The 24,231-nt window shown below is 38.3% G+C and overlaps 1 protein-coding gene and 1 non-coding gene across 2 annotated transcripts in view; one reads left to right on the plus strand and one right to left on the minus strand.

The window, feature by feature from the left end:
- The window catches only part of LOC134537600 (breast cancer anti-estrogen resistance protein 3 homolog), a 177,637-nt gene that overhangs the window by 43,228 nt on the left and 110,178 nt on the right, over nucleotides 1-24,231 (plus strand). The gene's annotated exons all lie outside the window — the stretch shown is intronic.
- Trnam-cau (transfer RNA methionine (anticodon CAU)) lies at nucleotides 7,188-7,260 on the minus strand. The gene has a single exon. It is a non-coding gene; the product is annotated as a tRNA-Met (tRNA).

Consider the following 24,231-nt stretch of genomic DNA (forward strand, 5'->3'; position numbering starts at 1 on the left):
GTAAGATTGCCTTGATAAATTGGTCTTTTTATTTCAAAATATGTTGTAGCATATCTAATGCCCGGGCTTTTTTCTTTAATTCCCTAACGACCATCCATTCGGTTTTACAATTGTTTCCTGTTCTGGGATCGGTTCAACTATTGGAAGTACTGGAACAACACAAAACATAAAAAAATTCCAGGGTATGAATTCGAAACCAGTTTGTAGCGATGCAGTTTTGTTTTCACATAAATGTACAAATTTACAAATATCTGTAATTTTACACGAATATTTCTGTTCCATTTACAAAAAAAAAAGACAGTGTGAGTATAACTAAAAACCGGGACCTCTCCGCCTCGTTGATTCACGGCCGAGCGAGTGGTCTGACCACTCAATTTGATGGTTACAATTCTTTTAAAAGTTTCATTATTTTTTTTTTTTAATCGTCGGAACAGGTGCCGGACTGCCTGAGTGCTCGGCGATATAGCACTCGTCGCTCTGAGAAGAAGTGCGGAAGCGTTTCGGAACAGGTTCTCTGGAACGGTTGCTGTTCCCTTCGCCCGCGGCTCTCAAACAACTGCGCGCCCGTGGGAGTCTCGACGTTAGTTATTGTGATTTTTTTAAGTAAGTTTTTATTGCTTCATTCGAATGCCCTGCACGAAATGGAGAATTCCCCCCCACTCCCCCAAAACCCTTATAACCCTCGACATCTCGCAATTCCAAATATTTTGTCCCAACTTGCAATAATGCTTCTGTGCTTTTTTTTTTGTTGTTTGTTTGGCATGGCACAGGACTTGGTTTTGGCCACTTGCTGAAGTCAACACTTGTGAACCGGTGTGATTATCAACGACACGGTTAGACGCCCGCGTAAAAAATAATAAGTTATTTCCTCGCGGCGCTTACAGACTAGATCGTGTTGATAAATACGTGGTTGCAGAAAGGTGTATGCCGAAATTCCAAACAAATGGGATAAATAGTTCAAAATTGTAATTATAGCAACAAAAAAAAGATCGAAAATCCAACATGCTTTCCTCTGCTCGCATTTACCCGGAGTAGCCAAGTTCGTTGATAACAGCCATTGTGTGGCTTTACTTTAATTTCGTTTTATGTATCTTAATTTTCTACGATACTGAATTAACAAGAGTACATAAAACCTTTCTGCAGTGTCCATTTTCTGCTATAACTTATGTTAATGTCCATGGATATAAAAATGTGCATAAAAGTTTGTATAGCAGAAGAGAAGAAGGAATTCTTAACTCCATACACACGATACCTATAAAATGTTTAAAGAAAACCAGCCAACGCAGTTGCTGCATTTGTTCTCAGACGGGCAGACTTGCGCTGTATAGCCTACAGGTTCCACGAATTGACATCTGAACGGTAATATTTAGTTTTCTGGTGGTTCTACTCTTGCTAGTTTCGTTTGAACTTTTACGACAAGACGGCGCTCCGAAAAGAAAATAATATTAATGCTTTATTGTGCGTTCAGATGGTTTTTTTATGATGTTTTTTAAGTAGCGTAAACGCCGCGATAGCGGAGAAAAGCCAAAGGTCGGTTACAGAAAACAGATATCAGGGCAGTTTTAAAGGGGACGAGTCTGACATGTTTTACGACCCATGGTGAAAATAAAACACATCCACGTTTTGAAAACATACACAGCCTTAATTTAGCTTCCACTCATTTTTCTACCACGACTAGAGCTGCGAATAGTTAGGGACAGGAAAAATCAGCAGTTTCAAATACCTCTAGGATAAACTTCACACTCCCCTACATACTCGGGTAAATACCACCTGATCATTGGCTACCGCAAGTGGGATGCCTACGATTCGATGTTTCGTTGGTTGAAGAGTTGTTCACTGGCTCAGAGTCAATAAAGATAAACTGTGAGCCAATCAGTGAAGCAATATTGTGAGATGTGTGTTTGGATTCCACCATAACGCGAAATGAATCCGGTATTTTTTTCCAGTGTCTACGAATAGTTCACGGATTCATTGGGCAGCAAAGTAGACTTGAAACACATATGTGTCTGCTTCACGTTGATGATTGGACAGCAGTTCTCTCGACACGCCCTTGACGACCCTGAACCAGGGTAGACTGCAAACATGTATACGTTTAAATGACGTTGATGATTGTGTAACAAATGTTTGGTAAACTCCCTTCCACGGTACTGTGCACCAACAGTAGAGTGACATGATCACATCGACCCCTTCATAAAGGGGAGAGGAGTTCTGCATTAAGAAATCAGCCAATAGAAAAGCGTATCGTCGGCTTACTATCAAAAGCAAAATAAAGTCAATTTATTGAATATTCGATTATCTTTTTCATAGTTTTTAAAAAATATATGCTTGAATACATCAATCAAAATTTAAAAAATATATATGCGCCAATTTTGTCAGAAATACTCAGTATAATCTCGAAAAAGTATTTCATATATGCATAAATAACCACAGCCATGTGTCGTACCAAGTTTCAATATCTTTCTTGTAGTATCTTGGCAACTGGTTTCCAAAGGAATCTGTTGTAAAAGTACGGACTTTTCGTCTTCCGTGCATTGTAGTTAATGTGTGTATCCGTGTGGTCGGAGGCAGTTGCCACATACAGCGCAAGCCCCGTCGCACAGTTGGCTTCTCTTGACGTCACGTGATTTTTTTTCCTCTCTCTCCGAGGAGGCAGCGAGTGTTCCGAGACGCCCACAAGTGGCAGCTGACTGTTCAGTGCGGGCCAAATGTCTTGCACTCTCGTCTGCGAGGCGACGGGAAGAGGGTGGGGGGGGGGGGGGGAAGCGGGGATCGGAACGTATCAGTGGAACGTGACAAGGAGGATGAAAAAATTCTCCTTGGGCGTGGCACACACAGGTACGGCGTACAGAGAGCTTCAGAAGAAACCACGCGATTTGAAAACTACTCAAGATATCCGATTGGTACAGACCGGAAAAATTCGCGAGTTCATTTCGCGATAGGCTAAAATACAAATCGTTATACCTTAGTGCTGCCTCTGCTATTGGCTCACAACTCACCTGGATGACTCTGGACCAATGAGAAACACCCAACCAAAGCTTTATCGAATTACAGGCTGCTTCGCTGGAACGTCTCACAAGACAGCAGCCAATGAGTGGGTGGCATTTTACCGAGTGTACGTAGAACTATGGCGTTCATCCTACAGGTCATTGAACCCGCGAATTTTTCCGGTCCATACCGATTGGTGTCTGTTGGCGGATGAGTAATTCTGTTTACATACTTCGTTTTTAAACTGTATATTTGGAAGAGTTTAAATGGTCCAAAACGAGTGTTTTCAGAGTAACTTTTGTCCACGAAACGAACGGTACGGATTCTTGAAAGCTTTCGACGGACTTGAATCTATCCTTCATCTTAATTTCTTCGTCGTCTGATGTTTATGGTTGCTGCTCAAATCTCATAGTTGTCCCTGAGCACGACGAGAAGAGTGCGCGCGAGTCCACATCTTGTGCTTAGAGGCGGCACCGCGCTAGAAGCACCAACGAAAGTCGCGCTTATCATCCCGCCTCGCCAAAGCAAATACATCCCACACATACGACCAGACGGACCCCTTAAGAGGGGAGTCCAAAAATAATAGCTATTTTGACGCATTTCTGTTTTCTTGAAAAATCATCCAAACTAGAGTTTTATCTGATTTTTAATGGTTCCTAACAGTTTTTATTTAAATCACCCACAGGCATCTCTTTAAAAATGTAAAACTTAAATGTAAAATAATATAATTTTACAAAAAAAATGGGAGGGACTTGAAACTGGATGATTGGACTGTCGTATATTTTTTTTAATTATCTATCCAGTATTTTTTTTTTTTTTTTTTTTTTTAGTTCTAGGAGGGTTATGGAATATAAGAAAACAAAGTTTGGTGACTGGGTTGGTAAAAACATGGGATTTTTTTAAATTCAACAATTTGTGGTTTTTTTTTAAGTCTGCATTTTTTTGGGGTTTTTCTAAAACAGATTTTCTAAATGAAATATTATTTATCTATTACTTGTATAAATTACTGAAGGGGTTATTAAAAATATTTAATCTGTAATAAACAAATGGACTTCATTTTGTTGTATCATTCTTATTGTGTGCGCAGTCAATACTGGAAAGCTAGGTATTCAAGGAAAATTTTTACAAATAATTTTAAATATTGGAGGAACTGGGACGACACAAAACAAGAATGCCCGGACATCACTGCGAACATTTTTTTTGTAGTGATACAGGAGTTTTCGCGTAAACGCACAAATTTTCAAAATATCTGTAGTTTTAAATGAATATTTCTGTTCAATATACCAAAAAATAAAAAAATTGGTTGTCTGTAAAGTCGGTTTACGGACGATAGTTTAACGTGACAACGTCATAACAAAACACTGATGAAATGATTGCATAGTCTATGAATAAAATTGAATCATTTTTATTTTAATAATAAAAGAATAAATAATTGAAATTATACTAGTAATCAGATTTTTAAAATTCAAGAATAATTAACCTTTATTGCCGAAATTGTTGTTGTAATAAGCAATGAAAACCACATTAACTTTTCACTTCACTTTATAAACAGTCGAGTGGAAGAGAGATAGATTCGGCGCAAGCGTACGATGAGCGTAACGGGACACAGCGTAACGGAACGATGTGCGTAACGGGACACTTTTTCGAGCGTGAAGCAGGCGTTCGTCGATTTATTAGACGTTGTCACGTCAAAAAGAAAGAAAAAACAGCATGTGTCGTCTTCAGCGTTCGCTTGGACGGGCCGGCTGACGTAGGCAGCCCGCGTGCGTATAGAAGCTCGCTTGTCTTGTGGCATGCCGGCGACGTCTTGCTAGCAATGCCCGTCACGTCACGCGACTGGCCAATCAGTATTCCTGTGGGCCGACCGCCTCCGTCGCACCGCCAGTGGAAGCAGCATGCAGTAGCTGGGTGTCGCTTGGTTTTTTGGTTGAAGTGTGTTTTCTGGGGGAGAGGTAGAATGTGTACGCGTAAGAATCACGACACGTGCTCAACGCAGCTATAAGGCCCCGTGCCACAACAGCCTTAAGGCCGCGTTTTATTTTTTTATCAATTGCGCAAATAACGCAGGAAGCGCAATGACCCGAAACGCGTTACCGACGCAAGAAAATCATGGTCGTTTATACGTAAGCATGAGAGACTCCGAGCCATAGCCAACCCTGCAAATCGGAATTGTAAACTGGTAGAAAACTTAATTTCTTCCTCAATTTATTCTTCTTCTGGAGATAAAAAGTATTTTAGGTAGATATCGAAGAAATACTACCTATTTTAGCCGTTACCATGGTGCGACTTCCGGAAATTTTTAAAAAATGGTTTTTCGTTTAATGGTCAAGAGATTCCAAAAGTGTGTGTGTGTGTGTATGTATATAATATCACATTTTATAGACACCATAACTGCAGTAATTTTTCACAAATCACTTCTTTACCTGATGGATATAAGAGTCCCGCTATTCGGGACTAGATAAGACCATATACCCTGTCCGAATCACCGAAAGTCCGAATTTAAAGGTATTTGCCTTAAAATACAAGTTTTAGACAGGTGAAACTATAAAAAGGAATGTTTCATCTTCATAAATATAATTTTTTCTACAGCTTTATTTTAGATTTAATATATATTACTGTATACGTATATATAAGTTTTCAACCTACAAAAATTAGTAAATCCTGCAGTCTTTTTTTCTAAAAGAAAAATTTCCCGTCCTGTTGACCGGGTGTCCGCGCGAGCGTGAACAGGATTCAGGATTACCGGGACTCAAAAATTGTTTCAGATAAAAGTTTTATAGAAAAAATTATAAAATTTATAAAAAATTTGGACTGATTTCATTTTGTGCCTACGAAGGGAGTTATGATTTTTCTGTTTTCCAAAAACCTTCCCCATTTCTACCCGTTTGGTCGGACATTGCCCATTAACGAACTCGACCGAGATTTTCCACTTCTATAATTTATGTATTTTATATATCATGTCGACATCATGATTCTATAGTCGACGTAGCTGCTCCGGCAACGAATTCTAGCGGCGGGTGCGGAAACTACGTGTGATTCGCGTCAAGAAATGAAGTTGAAAATGCAATTTGCGTATATATTTATCACGCTAGGAATTTCTTTGAAGGATTCTACGTCGAATTTCGTGTCCGAGTTTCGTATTGTAAATGTATTTGCAATTTTAGATCACATGAATTTGCTCGTTACCGAGGTTAGATGTTGCACGTCTTTGAAAATTACTTGAAAGACTCGCTCTGGGTGTTTTTTTTTTTTTTAATAGTTTTTGTTAAGTTATAGATACTACAGTTAGGAAGTTTGGGATTTAAAAAAAATAGATACGTCATTTTGTTCGCATATCATAGAAATCAAATAGCATAAATAAGAACACTGTGCCTGACTATGTGAAGTCTTCAAATGTCCGTTTTGGCATTGGCCAAACGTATATCGAGTTATTGCAATTTAACCACATTTGCATTTATCTTAAGTCTATCGTTTTCCAGTATTTACGTTAGACTCTTAAGTTTGAATCCTTGTATCAGTAGTGGAACCAGACTGTAAAAAAAAAAAAAAACCACTGTTAAAAATGCCCAAGTTTTTAAACAGTTCTCCATTGAAGAGGTATTGATTTTTAGTAGTTTTCTTATTTGGAGCGTAGGTTTCATTGAATTAAATTAGTTAAATCAATCTATTACGCTTGAATAAGTTGTACGATAACGGTCTCGTTGTGGTGCATGGTACACGCGCCTCGAAAATGGCGCGCATACCGTTACAATGGTACGGCCGTAAACCCTGCAGACGACGCGTGACGCCCTGCGAACCGGGAACGGACCTTTATTGCTCCCTCGAAGACCTCTGGGCAAACAACGCTGCGCTGTGTTGACACAATACTCCTCCGCTCCTTTTTTTTTTTTGTTCCGTTGGTACTCTCATGCCTCCGTCTTGCTTTGTGCCTCCCATTCTCACACGCTCTCGCGCCATTACACGACGCTTGTACGATCTACATCCGGCCTGTGTTTACAATTCTCTCTTCCTCTTGTTCTTCCCCCCCCCCCCTATTCTAAACTGGATGCTAAGAAAACATCATCAGTGTTTCAGCGCACCGTCTGCTGCCAATGTCTGTATGCTAATTAAAAGTTGAAATAAATTAGTAAAATAATTTGCTGTTTTTAGTGAAAGTAATAGCAGACACTGAGGAAGTATTTTAAGTAATAAAAAAAAAATAATGCCCCGGGTGAGGATCGAACTCACGACCTTAAGATTATGAGACTTACGCGCTGCCTACTGCGCTACCGAGGCGTTGGTGATAAGGCGATTGTCATTGTTATTTAAACCTGAAGAAAATGTTTTTTAAGTTGCTAATAATAATTGAGAGGAAATTAAATAAACTTATTATACTCATTACTGACATTCGAACGTGTTTTTTTTCGGCTTCTACTGATGGATATTTGAACTCTTAATATAACGAGAGAGTGAGTCGTTAGAGATTAAAGACTGGATACCATGGTTGTCCAATCTCCAAACATCCAAGCAAAAAAACTCCCTGAGTTCGGTTGATACTCAGTATGATCAGGCGTACAGACTTAGATCCGAAACGCTTTCAAGTCGTCACCTAACCTGGTCCCCTCCTAAACATACTACATTCAGCCAGGTTAGAAAAATCAATTATTTTACCCGTATACTTATTTTTTGGGCTAACTCTATTAACGGCTTTTATTTTATTTCCTACTAGACACCAATACAAAAATCCGCCTGTAGCCAACAGCTTTCTTCTCGGCAGAATTAACGGACATCAACGCGTCTATTAGCTGTATAGTTGCTGCAGACGCGATCGCAAATAAACCGATTATAGGCCGCCATGAAATATTGTGCAAATGTATTTGCTCTGCCAAATATTTTGTAGCTGCCGAAAATATTTGTAAGTTTAGTGTTTGTATGTATATTGTAAAATACATAGTGCATAATACTTATTGTATATACATTCGCGTTACTTGTCCAAAAACGTAAAATGACTGTACGTAGTTGATACGAGTTTGTTAAAATAGTTTCGTGGTTTTAGTAAAATAACTTGTTTTTATACCTCCGAAAAATGATGGGGTAGGGGAATTCTCAAAAAGTTTCTTTAGCGGGAGCGCGGGCGGTATTTAACGCCATAGAGGTGGAATGCAATGCGTCGCGGTGCCACCACGCCAGGGCGCGCGCGTGTGTTTGTGTGTGTATAAAAAAAGGGGAGTTTTCGTTCTTGTTTAAATTACCGCGCGCGTCTGGACAGTGTCGCAGCCATGTTTGTGCGCCCTTTCCCATCCCTTCTTTCCCCGATGGCTCCTAACAGAGTGACGCTACCTGGCGGGGCCAGGCCGGATTTATGAAAATAATCGTGGGGAAAGGTGGTGAGGTGCCACCTTGAATGTAGTAAGTAATCTATGGAGAAGGCGTCTGTTCTAAAGATGGAAGTCAGTCTGCTTAGGCCGGGTTTATAAGCTACACAAGGCACGCAACGACGTTACTCCAAACCAACGCCTAATAGCCACGGTCGTTTTACATCAAAAATAATTTAATTTCCATGACTGTTTTGATGATTCATCATTTTTTTATCACGTAGGCGTATGAAACTTTGAATAATTGTAGATTAAAAGTGTTATTTTCTTTCACTGCGAGAAAGTTTTAATAAGTGAAAACGTGATCTTTACCTCGGATGCACATAATATCTACGTCTTTGATTACTTTTAAATTATAATGTAATAATTTCTAATGCAAGTAAATTAAAAATATGGGAAAATAACCTCACTTACATAAATGTGTACTCTTGAAAATACACTTGAATAAGTTTGTAAACAAAATTTCTATCACTAATATTAGCAATAAATAAATGTTTTTTTTTATTGTATGGACCAGTATTCAATATCAATCACTAAACTCTATTATTTAAAAGCACATACATAATTTTTATTTGTATGTCGCCTTTTTACCATCCTGTAAAAATTTCGTTGCATGGTGCGCGTGCATCGTAACAATTCACTCTAATATTTTTTTTTAATTACGTGCCAAAAATGTTTAACTTAAAAAAGTAAAAAATATCCCTGCGGCGTTTAGCATATTAACCGCTCATTATAACCACTGCACTATTTTTTTTTATTGTTTGGCTGCTGGTGATTTCCCATCACCAACCAACCAAAACCCCCACCCCCAGAAACAAATATGGCAACAGCCATCAGATTAAATCAAGATGGCGGTCTCCAGCAGATGAAAACAAGATGGCTGCCTCCAGCAAACGAAATCAATATGACGATGTCACTAACGAAAAGTGGGGTGTTCGATGATGTCATCATAACAGAAAGTACAACACAGTGGGGTACTCAATTATTATGTTTTCGTAACGAAAATGCAACGCACAGGGGTGGAGCATTTGATGATTTTATCGTAACGAAAAATTAAACGCACAGGAGTGGGGTGCTCGACTCCAAAAAAACGGTGGAAAGTTCTAGAAAACAAAATGGTGCACGTGATGTCAAAATTCAAAATGGCCGATGGCTCTAGAAAAAATGTGGAAATCTAGATGGCTGCCGGGATCAGAGGTCATCCAAGATGGCCGCCATAAATGATGAATTCCAATATGGCCGACGGAAATAGTGTAATCCAAAATGGCCTCCATGGCTCCCTGGCTCCCGACCCTTCAACCCCTTTCCCCATACGAACCAAACCCACCAACTTTTAAAATACTTATTTAAATATCATAAATAAATAAGCCATCATTGTTATATGTACCTTGATAAACAAGTCATTCATTGTCCTAAAACTTGCAATACACTGATCATCACGAACAATGCAGAAGTAGGCGATCGCCCGAAAACATCCGACGACTTTCTTTCGCAATTCTTCCTCCAGAAGAGAAGCATCGAGGTCACGAACTCACTGACCTGAGAACACCTTGACCCCTCGAGTGAAAGGACAGCCGCCATACTGTTTCCGGCATGTAAAGCTCGCAAGGGCGTCGCGAGTGTTAAAAGGTCAAAAAGAGACTGCGAGTAAAGGATTCAAGGAGTAGTTTCGAGGTACTCTTTGGAATTTGAATTCGACATTCCGATTCCATGGGTAGATAAGAGAGACTCTTTGGGAGATTCGGATGAATTGTTGAAGATTCCGATTCGATTCAGGACTCTTTAGGAATCGAATTGGAGATTATATTCTAGGGTTAGATTTAAGGTACTCTTTGAGATTCGAATTCGATGTTCAGATTCGAAAAAAAATTGGGCTCCGAACCATCACAGTTATTTTTTTTATCAAATCACCTTGGCAAATGACAAGCGCCATAACTGCCGCGTTCAAGGCCTACCGGCGTCTTTAAAAAAATCGAATAACGGTCGTGTTTTTTTTTCTTGCGGCAGTTAATAAAACACATTTTCGCTCTTTACAAAGTGAAGCGTAGAAATAAATTTTTTTTTATTTATGTCGTAGTTAGCCAGCGTGTTTAACGTGAATCGAGTCGGTGTACTTAAATACATCCCCGGACACGAGGATAAATTCTTCCGATATTTTGGTCAGGCCCCGGAGTGGCAGGGATATTAGCTACGCGGCTACTTTTACATGACAAGCGCGCGACGGAGTATTTTTTTCCTTCTTTTTTTAAAAAAAATTCTGTTGACGTGTCAGAGGGGCCGCGTTTACGGACCAGATCCTCCGCCAACGGCCGAGGAGTGGCGCTGCGGCGCGCGACAGGAATACAAATGGCGTCATCACGCGAAAGTTTTTCGAGTATTTACGTCTCATTTGTCGCTCCTTTCGTCGTGATGGCCAACTTCACTCTCTTCGAGGGCGAGATATCGTTTTATGTCGAATACTCAAAACCCTGTTCAGTGGCTAATATAGAAAATGTGTTGGAATGTAATGACGTAACAAAAAATTTAGTCCTTTAAAATATTTTTTAAAGTAAATAAAAAACGTATAAAACTTATAAATTACCGAACAGTCAGACTGTCCTATAACTTAACTTTGAGCTGAAAACAGTTTATGGGCCAGTATTACGGTTCTGAATCATAAACCAAAATCCAAAAAGTGTTTGTAGTTTTTTTTTTGAGCTGTGGGCGTTTTTTCAAAAGTTTTTTTTTTATATCCCCGTCCTGCACCAAATTATTAATGTGACTAAACGGTTTTGCTTCGCAGTCATACATAACCTTGATATTGATAACAATTAAAAATAAAATCAAACATATTATACTTTTAAAGAAAAAAAAATTGGAAGACTTGTGCGGCAATATATATAGGCCTATATGTGTGTGTAGGTGTGTGTGTGTGTAGGGTAAATTTGACTTATAATACCTACTGTAAAAAATAATTATAATATCTACTGTAAAAAAGAATTACTTTGCTACCTTTGCAAGTTATTTGAAAATATGGCTAATCAAAGCAAATAACTTTTGAAGCTAGCGAGTATTTCTTTATAGTGTGAATAGACAAAAGTTACGCCATTAAGAATTGTTGCCGCAAAAGTCGTGAAAAGAATTTGTTTTCCTCAAATATATTTTATTTGGAATTGTTGTTAACAATAGGGTTATTTATTTTAGTTACAGTATGTATCTATAATTTCGAGCAAGGCGGTGCTTTAAAAACGTTTGGAAAAATGCCTATAACTCAAAAACTACACAAATTTTGAATATTTTTTTTTTTAAATTCACTCCCCGTAATATGCTTACTTATCTACAGTTCTCGGCTTGAATTTGGGTTATGGGACACCGTTTTCAATTTTTTCAATTTCATTATTTAGGGTTTATCTTAGACCATAACAATTGTGTCTATTATTAGTACCTACAGTTTTAGTCATTCTGATAATTCAATACTAAACTTCAATTATTTAACGGCATAAACTATTTGTAACAGCCACTATTAATTAAAAGGCATTCCATTAAATTATGTTCCATTTTCAAACAGAGCCAAAATATTTAATATTAAATTATAAATCAACATTTGTTAGCAAAAACTGTTGAATAAATATGGCGTATTGAAGTTCCATATCCTTAGAAGAAGAAATAGAATAATATTATCAGATGATTTACTTTGATGAAATACAAGAAGAAAATGTATTTTCAAAATTCTTTTTTTTTCCCTTCAGATTTTCATCTGCAGAATACGGTGTTAAAAAGACATTTTAAAAAATTTCCAATGCATTAAAAGTTTTGTTAAAACTGTTGTGTTCTATGGCCTATATCTGGCAACAGAGCACGCCGAGACAATAACAGCGCTAATGGCAGAAACGGTTCATTATAATTTACCATTACAATGCACCAGGGCCGGTGCAAGGAGTTTTTTCGGCACATGCGAGATCTGGATTTGGCGCCAATATATATATATATATATATATATATATATATATATATATACACACACATATTAGTGACTTCATATATTGGTGCAAACGCACATATATATATATACTTATACACACTAGCCTACTGTAGTAATAAAAACGAAGGAAATAAAGACTAAAAATTTATGATACAACTATCTTATTTTATTTACAGTTTCTTGAAAAGTCAATAACAAAACAATTAATAAGGTCATCATCATCAACATACTCATAACTTCCTAACTACACTCGTTCATCAGCAGTGTTCTACTTCAGAAAACCTTTCTTTCTTGATTTAGCTTTTGCAAAATCCTTTAAAATCGTATCTGTATCTATTGTGTTCAATATTTCATTTTCAATGGCCAATGTGGCAAGACCACTAAGACGTTCTTGTGAAATGCTAGATCGAAGGTAGTTTTTTATTCTTTTTAGTTTTGAGAAGCTCCTTTCTCCACTGGCCACTGATATTGGTAATGTTAGTAGAATCCTCAACGCGATGAAAACATTTGGAAATATGTCTATTAATCTGTTTGTTGTGAGATAGCTCAGTGTTGTGTGAGGGGAGCTCTCTTCTTGTGACAACATTGGAATTAATATTGATATTTCCTTAAAAAGATCTTCTGCGTTAATGTCTCTTTCATCACCTGCTGTCAGTACTTCGCTCAAACGTTGACAATTTCCTTTGATAGTTTTTTCTTCACCATTTTCTAATTTTTTCAAGTCATAAAGAAATTGGAAATGTTGGCTATGGTTGTGCATAAGATCAAATCTCTCGGACAATGAACTGATGGCTGTATCGAGAATCACAAAAAAGAAATTTATTTTGAAAGAATCTTTTCCTGTCTCTGTCTTAATTGGTTCGTCGACACCTTCATACAAAAATTGACGTTTAACCTTTCTTGCCCTTACTACCGTTTCATTAGGAAACTCAGAGCTGATTCCGAGTTTATCAGCCAACTCCTTTGCGTCTGTAACAACATTATTAAATCCATTTTCTGTTCTCATTTTGATCAAAAACGACTTTACGCTTTCAATTAGGGTCATGGCACTCTGCAGGTTGACTTCTTTTGCCTGAAGGGTTTTGCTTACCAAATTTATTTTGAACAAAACCTCATACCATGTGATCAAGCAACAAAGGAACCGAAAATCTGTTATTTTTTTGGCAATACCAGTGGCTGTATTTTTTCCAAAAACATCAATCTTGGCATCAGTAGAGGCTGCGTAAACAGCGTCGTATATTTCATCAATATGGTAGCGTAGAGGTTCAAGAGCGTCAATCCTACTTTCCCATCGGGTTTCACTTAAAGGTTTTACTGTTAAATTTGTTACGTGATGTTTCAATATGTCCCATCTATGGATGGATGCCGAAAAATAGTTATAAATCTCTTGAACGTTACTGAAAAAGTTCACGGCTACAGTACAGGAAAGAGCAGCGTCGTTTACTACTAGGTTTAGTGAGTGACTTCCACAAGGGACAAAGAAGGCTCTTGGGTTGAGGTCTAGGATCCTTTTTTGAACCCCAACATGTTTTCCCTTCATGTTAGACCCGTTATCATACCCCTGGCCTCGCATGTTGTTTAAAGATATTCCTCTTTTTGACAACTCATCCAACAAAAGAGCTGTTAGTCCTTTTCCAGATGTATCAAACGCTTGCAGAAACCCAAGGAAGTATTCTTTGATTATTGCGTTTTCTCCTGGTATAGCGTGAACAAATCTGACTACTAGAGTCATCTGTTCTTGGTGGCTAACGTCAGGTGTACAGTCAAGAATGATGGAATAGTAGGTAGCTTTATGCAATTCACTTAAGATGAATTCATTAACTTTACGAGCAAGTACATCTATGAACTCATTTTGTATCTCTTTGCTTAAATAGTGTACATGAGTTTCTTTCGAAGTTATCCTGCGAAGATGTTCAGAGAGAACAGCGTCAAATCTGGAAATGTGCTCCACTAGTTTCAAAAAGTTTCCGTTATTTTCTTGGAAAATCTTATCATTAGTGCCACGAAAAGCTAATCCTTGAGCTCCAAGGAACTGCACTATAGTAAGAAGTCGCTTCAAAACTTCATACCAATGCTCTGTTTCTGATTTAATGATGCGTTGGTTTTCGTCGTCAATGGTTTTCCCTGACTTCAATCTCTGGGAAAGTTCTCGATAAGAAATGGCAGCTGTTATATGATGAGGTGACTTTTCGTGTTGGCGTAAGAATGTTGACATGTTTTGCCAATCAGAGTAACCCTCTGTTCCAGAAACAGATATAACTTCATTACTGAAGAGTTTACAAAAGAAACAAAATACTGAATTTTTCGATTTTGAGTACACGAGCCATTCTCTGTCGATTTCTTCTCCATTTGACAATTTTTGTTTATAATTGGCAACTGTGAAGCGTCTGCCAGATTTATGGTCAACAGGAAATTTAAAATGTTTAACCTGCACAGGGCCTTTCTCGACGAGAACTTGACGGGTGTCATCGGTGATTTTAGCCGGCCATTCTCCACAGTCGTCAAGATCGTTCCTGTTTTCCTTGAGATGAAAATCCTGAAAACACATCAACACAGTGGTTAATTTCAGTGGGAACGCAACATAACGGCGTTCCCTTACCTCCCAAGAGTGCCGGAACGCAAGGGAACGCACGTAATTCGTAACTTGTAAAACTACAAATAAAAAAAGTATATGGTTAGGATCAATTTTAGGCTTTGCTCGCGATCAGGGAGGGAAGTCAGTCATCTCGCCCGCGCTACACAATAACAAAACAAAAACCCCCGCCACTCTATTAAAACAGCTGTTTGTAAATGTTTGTTAGAAGTCTAGTCGGAAACCGAGAGGGTCAAAATCAGCACTTTAAGTATGTGTAATAATATAAAAATTGTTGTGATTTTTTTACATCGTTTTTTGATTTGGATTAACATTAATAATAAAGTTAAAAACGAATTTTTAAAAAAATAATTTTTGTTCATCCTCCCTTAATTGTGTGCTATAAGCTACGATTTCATGATCGGCTACTTACCAAATATAGAAACAATTGAACAAAAAGCACCTAAAATATATTCAAATTTACCTGCAGTGGATGTTGTTCGATGTTCTCAGATTCAATTTGAACAGTTGGTCTAGATGATTTGGGTAATGGAATAACCAAAGTTTCCTCGGAATCATAATCCTGAAACACATGTAACAAATGTTGGATACTAAATCATCCCATAGAAAATGCACAACAAAAGTTGAGAAAATTTGTAAGTAAGATGGAGAAAACTTAATTTTTCGTTTAGTTTAAAAGTACAGATAAATATAATAATTGCTCTCTTACCTGCATTGTTTGTTGTTCTGCGGTGTCGTTCTTATGAGACTCAGACTCTACGGAAGAGCCAACTTCAGATCTAACAAAAAATTTACTCATTGCTTTCGCCTGTTTTTCGTTTTCTCTTTCCATGTCCTTTTTTCTTTTTCTATAAAAAGTACCCGTAGGTTTCTTCTTGTCCGCCATGATACCACCACAATAATAATATCAAACTGGACAGTGGCGTGTGCATGCACTTGTCGAGTTGACAGATAGCACTAGCACTGAGACTGAGCGGTGCAGTGAGCAGGCACTTACCAGGGGTCGGGGGCAGCGGGAGGAGGGTGGGGAGGGCTTCACGTTGTGACAGGAAAGCAGGGAAGCACCGCGCGGCGCGCACCACCACCACATGTCATCGCCATCGCATCACCACCGATGTTATCTTTAAAAGATTTGTGCAATGGGAGTGCATGACTTGATGTAAGTTTTTGGACATACGCCATTGCTGAGAACTTTTTCTGTTGAAGAAAAACTAATAAATAAAATAAATAAAAATACACAGGAAAGACAAAAAACACACAAAATTAAGCAAACAATTGCTGTTGTCAACAAGAATATAAACACCACAAAATATTCCGAAACAGAAATATGGTCAACAAACAAAGAAAAAACAAAGAAAAAAGTATTAAGTGAACAAAAAAACACACAAATGATGACAACACAAAAATATTGAAACCAAAATAATTCAGCACAACAGTTAAAACGAGACAAAAACACGACAAAACGAAAAGACAAAAAAAAATAAAAAATAAAATATATATATATATATATATATATATATATTTGTCTTAAATAAAAAATAAAATATATATATATATATATATATATATATATATATATATATATATATATATATATTTGTCTTTTCGTTTTGTCGTGTTTTTGTCTCGTTTTAACTGTTGTGCTGAATTATTTTGGTTTCAATATTTTTGTGTTGTCATCATTTTTGAGATTTTTTGTTCACTTAGTACTTTTTTCTTTGTTTTTTCTTTGTTTGTTGACCATATTTCTGTTTCGGAATATTTTGTGGTGTTTATATTCTTGTTGACAACAGCAATTGTTTGCTTAATTTTGTGTGTTTTTTGTCTTTCTTGTGTATTTTTATTTATTTTATTTATTAGTTTTTCTTCAACAGAAAAAGTTCTCAGCAATGGCGTATGTCCAAAAACTTACATCAAGTCATCACCACCGATGCTCGCATATTGCTGTATTAGCAAACAGAAACACTCTATCTTTTATAAAATTATAATCATGTTCATGGCGTTTATTTATTTATAAAACTATTTTGCTCAAATAAATTAAATTTTTTTGTATTTTTTTTCCCGATAGCTCCGTTGGCGCCACTGCCCGCGTGGCGCCACATGCGGCCGCATGTGCCGCATGGGCCTGGCGCCGGCCCTGCAATGCACACAGAAAACTAGGATGAGCCACGCTATTAGATACTATGCGGGCCAAATGTCTCGCGAGCTGGGTTACGTAGTTCGGTGTAGACGAGTGTAGGATAAGCCCTACGAACCTAACAGTGCCGTCTCAGTATGGCCTAGTTGACATGTCTAGTGCGTACCATAATACTGCTGGTAATTTTTCACCCGACTTCTTAACCATCTCTTTTTTTAGTGACTGGTTTCCACGCCTCGCGTTGTTAACGGGGTCTGTTCAGTAAAAACGAGGAGGATTACCCCCCCCCCCCCCCCCCTTTTTACAAACCTTCTTTTAACCTCCCAACACCCTGTCGTGCTGTTTATGGTGCCGTTTACGTTTTAGATTTGTCATTTGAACCTTGTTTATCACCACGACCTGTTACGGAACAGTGCTAGAGAATGAACTACGGAAGCTATAGTCGCCTGCCTCTTCTACAACACTGTTCTTTATGACACTGCCGTTTAGAGCCTATTGAAACTTTTAAAAATGTTGGAATCTATGTATGTATGTACGTCTTTCCTTCTCGTCCACATCTTCCCTGAACGGACGAGTAATGATGAAAATGTATGTTATTACAATAATACGCATTAAAAAAAATGTAGCGCTTGTCATTCTTGCTACGCTTTCAAAAAAAAAAGTATTTCCTCAGCGCGAACAAAGTGTAACGTTTGTTAGATGCTATTTGAAGCAAAAATCGCCACAGTATTCTTAGTGGATTCACAACGGACATATTTCAATAGTTCTGCACGCTTATTTATTTTTTAAATATTTATTTATTTTTGATTACATGTGCAACAATGACCCTGCGATATATAAAAAAATTGTTCATAGATTTTAATAAAATTTCCTTAAATTTGTTCACTAAATATTTATGAACAACAAATTGGTCTAGCCGAAAGAGTTTTTTTTCCACGCGAAATTTTTGTCCAATCCTCGGCAGTGTCTAATTTGTCGGCCAAGTATGAAATTTCTTATACGCTGCTTCTCCTGCTCACAAACGTGAACACGGCGTAGTTTTACCCGGGTGTCGGGTAGGTGTGAAATAGGCCTAAGGGCGCGGTTATGTTCGTCAATTATTGAAGTGAAAACTTCTATAGAAAAGTTTGGATAGGGAGTAAATTCATGCAATTCGTCATCGACATGGTCACGTGACGTGTTAATTTTTTTTTATATTTCAAGGATAAAACTTGATTTATTCCATTTTTAAAGATACGAGTTTTTAATTTTATCTTTATTTTCCAAGGAAATTTTAACGTTACTGTGTGGTACATATTGCGAGTATTGGATATTTTTTTAGTAGGTAGTTAAGTTGTGGTTATGTTTTTTTCTTTTGTTTATTTATTTACGATGTGAATTTCTTCAAATGTCAGGTTATTGATTTATTAGAGATAATGTTGATTATTTGTAGATCTAAGTTAATAATTTTTTTTATTTTTTCAATGAAAAAGACTTTATTTATTTTAGTTTTAAAGTTATTATTGGTAGGGGCAAAACTTATGGGTTCACATCACCGACATGCTAGTGATATAATACCAAAATCATTTTCTTGCGTACATTTGACGTAGATTTCATATTACACATTTAAAAACAAAATTTAAAGTTTTCACTTCTGTTGACTGTCCCCATGACTGACTTTTAGTTTTTTTTTCCCAGGTGGCTTCTTGTTCTCCCCTCCCCTCATCTTCCTGGGAAGCCTTCTTTTCACAGACGAGAGAGCCAAAACCCGAAGTTCATGTTATTTTTCCGTATCATTAATGTAGCTATCCTAACCAAATCAACCGTCCACAATGTTTTAAAGTATTTATAATGTAGCTAACCTAACCTAATTGACCATTAGTATCCTTTTATCAAAACCGCCATATTTATTTACAATGAACAAAAAAAAAAAAAACCGAAGATGCACGATCGGTAGAGAGCGGAAAAATTCGCGGATTCATTTCGCAATACGCTAACATTCAAAGGCATCTACCTTTACGCTGCTTTTGTTATTGGTTCAATGTTCATCTGAACGACTCTGGGCCAATAAGAAATACTCAACCAAACTAGTTGAGACGACTCACAAGTCAGCAGCCAATGAACAGGCGTTATTTCTCCCGAATATACTGAGGACTGTGTAGCCTATCCTGAAGGTCATCGAAACTGCGTAATTTTTTCCAGTCCCTAACGATCGGACGTTTGGTTCTCTCGTCTGTGAAAAGAAGGTTCCCAAACCTTCCTCGGACGGATGTGAAGGTGAAGCAGGGACGTCGGAACGTTTTCATGAGTTGGGGGGGGGGCGGGGGGGGGGGGTAAAAGATGTATCATACTTACCTCAGTTCTAGAGCCCCCCGGAAAAATTTGGAATTTTAGATGCAAAATTGTGCTATTTAATGAGAATCCGAACCAAAATATTAAATAGTATACCATTCCAAGAATTTGATGACGTAGTATGTATTAAATACTACTCTGACAGTAGATGTAGTACAATTTAAATAAAATACCATCTAGGAATTTGCAATCATTTTACAGTATATTGACAATCATAAATTTGATTTTCTGATCAATGTGATCTCACCAATGCAACGTTTGTAACTACATACTTGTTGAGAAAAATACTACTAGGACCAAACATTTATTCTGGGAAAAGGAGGGGGGCGAAATGATACTCTCGCCCCCCCCCCCCCATGCATAACAGCACGGGGGCAACTCGCCCCTGCTGCCCCCCCCCCCCCCTGTTCCGACGTCCCTGACGCGAGGTCGCGGACAGCCGTCGGTGAGCGCTGGCTTGACCTTCGACTGACCTCTCCCGGGCGACCTCTGCGTTGCCCAACTCTCTTCCTCCGAGAGCGGGGCTGACGTGGTCCCCCCCCCCCCCCTTCAGGCGGCAACACGGATGTCATCAAGACGTCACGTCCTTTCAGGGCCGGCACCTGCCCTGCGGTTTCATTTCCACACCGTCGCCGAGACGACGGAACAGTTATGCAGCATGTCTACGAGGTGCACAGTAAACAATTTTTTTTTCTTTTGCCAAGAAATATACTTCATAAACCTACAACACTAAACTATCCTAAACGAATAGCTTAATAACTAAAATCCAGAATTTCTTAATTACTTTAAATTAGTTATGGTCGAATCTTTTGTAATAGTTAATATCTGAACATTAAGTTAAAATTTTTAATTTGTTCTCTAAATATTTAGTCAACATCTGATTATATCATTCTTGATTTTTTTAATATTCCACTATTTTATGTAATTGCATAAAAGTGGTAAAGTGTAAGAAAAGGCGTACCACGCCTTAACTTCGCCACCAATAAAGACGATAAATAAATAAATAAATAAATAAATAAATAAATATATTGTGATACCACAATGAAAATTTCGTCAATTTGTACAACTCATGGCTATGGTTATTTTTGCATGTACGAAATACTGAGCATTTCTTGCTAAAATTGGCGCATAATTTATATATTTTAATTGATGTTTTATTCAAGTATATATAATATATATTTTTCAAACCTTGGGAAAGATAATCGAATGTACAACAATTTGACTTTATTTTGTTGTGTCATTCTTATTAATGTGCGCAGTTAATACTGTAAGCTATTCAGGGAACCGTTTACAAATAACGTTTAACTAGTGTAGGTGCTGGGACAACACAATGCACAAATGGCCGGGTATTACTGCGAACACTAGTTAGTAGCGATGCAGTTTGTTTTTGTGTGAATGTACAAATATAAAAAAAAAAAGTATCTGCAATTTTACATTAATGTTTCTGTTTCATTTACAAAAAGAAAAAAAAATGGGGTATGGCGGTGTCATGGACACGGCCGTGTGTTGTAACGTGAATTCGTGTACGTAACAGGTAATATTTTCGATACAAAATATAAAATACGCTTTTTTATGTATGTTATAATCATGTTTGAACATGTTGCGTATAGGTCGACAGTGTATATTTTTATTTTTTGTTTTAACACCATATATATATATATATATATATATATATATATATATATATATATATATATATATATTACTGTAACTATTTTACACTAATGTTTTATATATGCGATCGATAGATTTTTTAAGAGAGCTGACGATTGAAACTGAAACGAACGTCTTAGCTTCTCCGAATCAAAAGTTATACTAAATGGAATTCTCGAAACGCATCAAAATGACCTCAAAATGGCGGCGCGTCCCCCTTCACCCCGCTAGATGCGTCACAGTCCCCACTCAGCGTAAAATAATTCTTTGATCCTTTAGCTATCCAGCGGGGTGTTTAAATTTTTTGGATGGAAATGATAGATATGTAGCTGCAACACCACACTGTATCCCCCGATTTTGTTATCATTTGTGTTTTTTTTTTTTGACGTGACAACATCTAATAAATCGATGAACGCCGGCTGCACGCACGAAAAAAGTGTCCCGTTACGCACATTGTCCCGTTGCGCTGTGTCCCGTTACGCTCATTGTACGCTTGCGCCGCATCTATCTCTCTTCCACTCGATTGGAACAACCATCGATTTGACTTTTTTCGAGGCACATTAAACTTGAAACACTCCCAATTCGTTTCCTACTTTTCCTATCATCGTCCTATCCTTAACAGAATAACACAGATTGGAATAAGTTAAATAGCAAACATGTATAAAAGTTATAGTTAAAATAATCTCTTCGTTAAAGTAATAGACATATTTTTAATTAATGAGTACAAATAAAAGTAAATTTATCAATTAAATTGTAGATTTCCTTCTTTGTATCCATACAAAATAGTGATCATTCAATAAAAAATGATTAAATTTTATTCGTAAAAGCAATGCAATCGTTTCATCAGTGTTTTGTTATGACGTTTGTCACGTTTGAACTATCGTCCGTAAACCGACTTTACAGACAACCAATTTTTTTTTTTTTTAATCGCCTCCCACCGCGGAAGCAGTTTTAAAGACGTGTTCACGTCAGAAAGCACAGGCGTGTGTGTGAGCCCGGGCAGGGAGCGGCCTGCCTGTGTGAGACCCTCCCGCAGGTCTGTAATAACGCCGAGCAGCCGCCGGCCCGAGGAATGTGGGGCGACTCGTGACCGGAGTCACAATTTCGCCGTCGCGTCGTGATGCGCCCCGCTCGTCGTCGTCGTCGTCGTCGTGACGTCACGGGTCGTGATTAATGGTCCGGTTATTTTTTATTCCACAGCGACGTTGCTCGGGTTTTTCTTTCTTTTATTCTCCTTGTTCTTCTTTTGTTATCTAACGTGCGGGGGCGACCACCGCTCGCGTTCACGTTCCTCCGGCTGTGCCGGGGAGAGAGAGAGAAAAAAAAGAGACACGGAAGGACAATAAGATGGCGTGGTCTGTCTCCGGGGGAGATTCTTTGGAAGTCGGACTGGATTGTTTGTTCTCGTCCGCGGAAAGGTTTGCGAGAGAAAGGGGGATAAGTAGAACCTTTGTGTGTGTGTGTGTGTGTGTGTGTACACACACACACACACACACACACACACACACACACACACACATATATATATATATATATATATATTCAAAGGTAGAACAAAGACCATCTCCCCCCCCCCCCAGGGACTTAGGGGCCCGCCTCGTCAGAGGTGTATGTGTGTTAGTGAGGCAGGATGATAAGCGCGACGCTCGCTGGTATTTCTAGCGTAGTATAGCCTCTAGGCGCAAGGCTCTGAACTGACGTGCAGTCTTCTCGTAGTCACAGGATAACTGTGGAATTCGAGCGGTGACCTTAACGTTATATGGCGGAGAAATGAAGATAAAAGTGTAATGCAAGTCCCTTAAGTGCTTTCAAGAATCTGTACTGGTTGTTTTACGCCTTGAAATTACTCTGAAAACATGCGTTTTAGCAATTTTAACTCTTCTGAAGATACAGTTTAAGAACTTAATCCGAAATCAAAAGTACTTTTCGGTCCTAGGCGAACTCTTAAATGCTTTTCGTAAGCAGACCCCACTCGGATATCTTGAGTAGTTTTTAAATCGCGTTGTTTACTCTGAAGCTCTGCATACCTTTTTTTTCCCGGGCAGGCGGAGCCCTTAAGATCTGGAGCAACGGATCGACATGTTTTCTTACATACAGATAGTTAGTTCATGGGCAGGAGAGCGACAACAGCTGATACTTATTTATACCATAGCGTCTGTTCAGAAGTCGAAATAAAAAAAAAAAAAGCGCGTGTAACTCTTTTGCACATTATAGAAGTGAAACATTCTTTGGCAATTTAAACCTGACTCGTAAGTATATCATAAAGGCTAAAACAGCATAGAGGGAAAAGAGGAAAGTCTTCTAATAGTGATTAATTAAGAATAAACAATACTCAACTGATGAAATGCACCGTAAATGAAATAATAAGAGTGCGTGCTACAGTTTCTTCAAACAATTCTGCCATTTGGAACACGCCAGATCTCTGAACGAAATATGAAACCCATGACAGGTAGCACTATCTATGCGGAAAATGCAAGGAATGTCTCAACAGCTCCCTCTACGCTGCTGGTTGAACAAGGAGGAACGCGAGTGACTGTATATCTATTTTCTGAAACAAGCGCATGCGTACACTGTCTGATTCTTTCGTTCATAATTCTCTCTTCTTTTTTTGGGGGGGGGGGGAACTATTTATTTCACAAAGAGGAGAACGTATTCGAGCCCACAAATTATATAGCATAGTGCTCTCTTCATATCTCTTTGGCCAAGTACCTATTCTCTGTTCTTTTCGCGTCAGAAACGTGACACAACAATATTTCACGAACACTTTGCATTACAATTCGGCCTTGAAGTTTCACTCTCTTCACGCCCAATGAAGTTTAATTTAAAAAAAAACTTTTTTTTATAATAGGTCATTGTTTTGTTTATATCCATGCCCCTTAATTCTGCAATTCCTTTGAAATTCGCGCTCCACGCACAGGGATTGCTGACGAAACGTCTTCGACACGAATCTTTATCTGCGTGCCTCATGTTTGATTCATGCGTGGTTTGCGTCACCGCTGTAAATACGTCTCTCGCAAGAGCGGCCCGACCCTGCGGCGAAGCCAGCTGCCGATTGCGAACACTCGCGGACACGACGCAACACGCCGCTGGAAGTAGTGGTTCGTGCGTTCCGGCACAGATAGCAGCACTCGTCGCGTTCTCCCGCTCACGAGCCGACAGTTGCGGCATGGTGTGTTTGTTGTACGGAGCTAGGATGCGAAACAGTGCTTTCTGCAGC

The sequence above is a fragment of the Bacillus rossius genome, chromosome 12 (genome assembly GCF_032445375.1).
Source record: "Bacillus rossius redtenbacheri isolate Brsri chromosome 12, Brsri_v3, whole genome shotgun sequence".
NCBI classification, from domain to species: domain Eukaryota; kingdom Metazoa; phylum Arthropoda; class Insecta; order Phasmatodea; family Bacillidae; genus Bacillus; species Bacillus rossius.